This window comes from Grampus griseus (genome assembly GCF_964374135.1).
Source record: "Grampus griseus genome assembly, chromosome: X".
In the NCBI taxonomy this organism is placed as follows: Eukaryota; Metazoa; Chordata; class Mammalia; order Artiodactyla; family Delphinidae; genus Grampus; species Grampus griseus.
The window spans coordinates 127,491,727-127,496,410 of NC_138999.1; the positions used below are offsets into that span (position 1 = coordinate 127,491,727).

The window sequence follows — 4,684 nt, forward strand, 5'->3', positions numbered from 1 at the left end:
GTGACCTCAGTGAGAACAACTGAAGGGGCTGTGGCCATATTGCGTGATGACTACATGAGTAATTTCAGAGGATGAGTACATTTGGGTTATGACTATGGAAGGGGTGGCTGAAGACGGGAGGAGGGGAAGGTCCCTGGTGATGAGAAGGCTGATGTGTGAAGAAGAGCCCGTTGCTTCCTGAAAGTCTTCATGGCCATATATGGTGACAGATGGAGGCAGAGGTGCGTAGAATGTTCCAGTTTGTCCTTGCTTTCCTCTGTTCTACACCCAGCTCTTCTTCCCAGCAGTGGCCCGGGGCCTCAGGCCCACCATCAGATGCTTGGTGATAGAACACAGAGGCAGCAGCTTCCATAGACTTCCCCACAGCCTCGCCTTCTTTGCTAACCGAAGCAGCTAAACACACTTAGCTTCTCCAATTTTCCTGTAAGCTCTCACTTGTTCATCATACCAGCGCTTTGGGGAAACGCTTTAGGAACCCTTGCTCTGACCCTCCAACTCTCCCTTCTAGACTTCACTGCCCAGCATCTCCCAGCATGTTGTGAGGTCTAATCTCCCTTCACGCCCATCATGACTCTCCTTCCCTAACTGAACTGTGACTGGTAGGTAAACTTACGGCTGGGTTGCCCTCCTGGACACTGAAGTCACCCAAGCTGATGGTCTGGCTTTGGGGGAGAAGAAAGACTATGAGCCTGTGGCTGAGTCTCCAGTGACATGCGTAGGAGGCCGTTAGATGACAGCAACCAGGAGGGGAGGAGGACGGCAGAGGCACCTGGTGGCGTGAGTAGCTGAAGAGGAGGAGAATTTACACGCAGATGGCGGAACAATGGCCTGAGAGGAGCATCGTGGAATGGGAAGGATGCTTACCCTCTCCTACCTGCTGAGAGCCAGGGCTCAGGATGAGGTGAAGGGAACCTCCAGCTGGGCTTCCCTGGTGGCGCAGTGGTTGAGAGTCCGCCTGCCAATGCAGGGGACACGGGTTCGAGCCCCGGTCCGGGAGGATCCCACATGCCGTGGAGCAACTGGGCCTGTGAGCCACAACTACTGAGCCTGCGCGTCTGGAGCCTGCGCTCTGCAACAAGAGAGGCCGCGATAGTGAGAGGCCCGTGCACCGCGATGAAGAGTGGCCCCCCGCTTGCCACAACTAGAGAAAGCCCTCGCACAGAAACGAAGACCCAACACAGCCAAAAATAAATAAATAAATTAAAAAAAAAAAAAAAGAGAACCTCCAGCTGACGGTTTGTCCTCTCTGTCTCAGTTTCCCTATCTGTTCCATAAAATTATGGTGGTACCTTACTCATAGGGCCGTTGAGGAAATTAAATGAATTAGCAAAGGGCTAAGAACAGTACCTCCTTCGAGCAGTGCTTGACAAATAATACATGCTCACTAAAACTTCTTTATTTTAAATTTCATTTGGCCCTCATCAAAATTTTGAGGGGGCAGTAGGGTTGGGATCATTACCCCCAGTTGAGGAATGTGATACCCAGGGAGGTGAGGGAGCTCACCAAGACACCCAGTGAGTGAGGAAACAAGTAGGTAAAGCCCCCAGTCTCCCGATTTGCTGTTCGCTACACTCTTTGCCACAGCTCACTGCGTGAAGTGTTCTGAGAAGTGGTGAGTGAACAGGTCAGATGAGAAGCACTGCTTCGTATGCCGGGAAATTCTCCTTCGCATCCAATCACACCCTCGCAGAGCCCTCAATTCCAGCAACCTTGCCTGACAGTTTCCCAGACCGTTCCCCATCAGCCCCTCCAAGCTGAGGTCCATGTTTTCATTGTCTGCTTCCAGGTCCCTCCCCTGGTTGGTCCTGAGAGCTAGCTGGTGGAAGATTTAATCTGCCCCCGGTCTGACCCACTACATCCCATCGAGTTCCTGCTAAGCGTAATGTTCAGACAAACTAGTGATCTGATTAGCCTGGGCGCCGCCTGCTCTGGTCAGCCCCCTGTGGCGCTAATAGAGGGGGAGGGAGATTAAATTAGCAACGATGCTGAGATGGTAGGGCTGCTGAAATGTATTTACAAATGGATTTTTAACATAAAAAATAAGGGGATTGGCACTGGCAATTAGGATATAATGAAGGCCCTTGTAGCTAGAGCTGCTGCTAAGAGGGTAATAAATTGAAGAATGAGAAACTCCCATACCAACAGACTCTGAGAGTAAGTATCTGGAGATATTCATACAACCAGTAATGACGAACTTTTCTTCATCTTGGTTGTGGTGGCCAACTAGTGAGCAGACAAACAGAAAGCAGAAATGTCCCCAATATCACCTGTGTCCACTTAAGAGGACAAACAGAGAGATACCGAGGGCACGTACAGAGGGAATACCATGTGAGGAGAGAGCAAAAGGACAGCTGTCTGCAAGCCGAGGAGAGAGGCCTCAGGAGAAACGAAATCTGCCGATACCTTGGTCTTGGACTGCCAGCTTCCAGAACTCTGAGAAAATCATTTCCTGCTGTTTAAGCCACCAGTCTGTGGTATTTTGTTGTGGCAGCCCGAGCAGACTAAAACATGAGCTGTGACTGTTCTGTGAACCAGCTCCTAACCTCTGCTGTGTACTGTGGTGTCAGAACCACATATGAGGCCTTCCTTTCCAGAGTCAGGGAGGTGAGAGGTGGCTGGCCGACGCTGGCCAACTGATTAGGACATGCCTGGCGTGGCACCATAAATGCACCTGTGCACCCGGAGGCTCTGCGCCCACTCTTGGTTCCTTCCGCGAGCTTCCGACGGGATCCAGGCCCCCTGCTCCCCCTGTCTGAGGGCAGGTCCCGCAACTACGGTTCCCACGCCACCTCCGCTGTCCTGCACACCTTCTCTCCACCTGGAAAGCACCTTCTGTATTCGTTCCCGCACTTCCTTTGGAGCTTCATCGCGTTACTGTGTTGGGTGCCTTCCAGACTTTCTGGCAGCTTCTTCAGTTCTCCGTTCAGCATGTCCTGAGTTAAGTTCCCACCGGATCCTTCTAAAGGCCCCGGCACATGCTTGGCAATGACGTCCACCCTCTCTGAGATGACACCCAGCTGTGCTCGACCCACAGCAGGGCGAGTCCACAGGTAGGAGTGCGCTGGGGAGACCGAATCCTGCAGGCGGCAAATGTGCCCCTGTCCCAGCAGGATGATCCTCTCCATGTAGGCTGCGTCCAGCACACGACTGTCTTGCAGCTGGCTCCCGAAAGCCTCTTCCGCGAGGGCCTGCAGCTTCCCCACCAGCTGGCGTCTCTGGGTCTCATCGCTCACCAGCTGGCGGAGGTGCAGCCTGTTGAATTCTGGGAGCTTTTCCGGGTCCAGCAGGGCTGAGTGGCAGGTGATCCAGGTCAGGTTAAACTGTGTGATCAGCTCTGGCAAGGTCCTCCCCATCTGGTTCTCTGCAAACCCTGAGCCGCAGTTGGTGATGATGTCAAGCAGGGCATCGGCAGGAAGCCGCCGGCAGCAAATGTCCCCTTGTCTCTTGGACAGCGTGCTGCCATCCCTGTTGAGAAGCAGGGGCAGGTGGGCAAAGCGCGGAGGCTGCCAGCCCAGGGCCTGGTAGAGGAGCAGGTGCTTAGAGGTGGAGACCAGCCACTCGGAGCCCCGCAGCAAGTGGCTGATGCCCGTGTGGTGGTCGATCACCACGCAGGCCAGGTGGTACGTGGGGAAGCCATCACTCTTCAGGATGACCGGGTCCCCCTCCATGCTGGCCACCTTGTGCGGATGCCAGCCATACACCAAGTCCTGGAAGGCTGGTGTCTCCCCTCCGGGCGGAAGTGGCTGGCATGCTTGGGGTCTTTGGCCAGCTTCTGGGCCACCTGCGCCTGGCTCAGGCTCCGGCACCGATTGTCATACTGGCGAGTCTGATGGTTCCTCAGGGCCTCCCTCTTCAGCAGAGCTTCGGTAGCTATGCGTGTAGAGCGCAAGTCGCTGAGATTCCAGGTAGGGCCCTGCAGGACCTCCCCGGCGGGGGCTCTTGTCAGGGGGGACGCCTGCCCACTCCAGCATGTCCTCAATATTCTCTGCTTCCCCAAGCACAAGGCAGGTCTGATCCGTGTCCTCCAGCCTCAGGTGCTTCTTGGCAAAGACGTAGTTGTACAAGGCAGTGTGGAGGCCGCCCTGGTGCAAGAAGCTTGTGGGGCTGGGGGCGAACCGCACTCGCACAGCAGCCCTGGGATCAGTGCCCAGGCTGGCCTCACACCCCGTCCCAGGGGGTGGCCCAAGGCCACTGGGGGCCTCCGGGGATGCAGCAACCTCTTCAGGATAGAATTGCACACGTGGGCTTCTCGGGGCATCACTTCCGGGGACCGAGAGTGGTTTATATATTCTAGATACTAGACCCCTATCAGATATATGATTTGCAATTCTTTTTTCCCAGTCTGAGGGCTGTCTTTTCACTTTCTTGGTAGTATCCTTTGATGCACAAAAAGTTGTCATTTTGATAAAGTCCAACTTATTTCTTTTTTCTTTTGTTGCTTGTGCTTTTGATGCCATCGTACTGATCCTTAAGGCAGTAGTTCTTGGTTGTTCCTGTCCTCTGACCACCCGAGCCCTATCCCCAGTCATTCTCTTGAAGGTTCTTGATCCCAAGCAAAGAAACTAGAAACATTTTCTGAGAACACATTGGTACGCCCTCAAGTATTCTCTTATGATATTGCTAATGTATGGGAGGTTGTGAGGCCAGACCTAATCACGATGGGTGGAGGGAGGCCGTAACAAGT

The 4,684-nt window shown here is 54.0% G+C and overlaps 1 pseudogene across 1 annotated transcript; it reads right to left on the minus strand.

Annotated features, from left to right (window-relative positions):
• Positions 1-2,771: 2,771 nt before the first annotated feature.
• On the minus strand, positions 2,772-4,258 carry LOC309817658 (nondiscriminating glutamyl-tRNA synthetase EARS2, mitochondrial-like; annotated as a pseudogene). Its single transcript has one exon. The product of its transcript is annotated as a nondiscriminating glutamyl-tRNA synthetase EARS2, mitochondrial-like (transcript).
• Between the last annotated feature and the right edge of the window lie 426 nt (positions 4,259-4,684).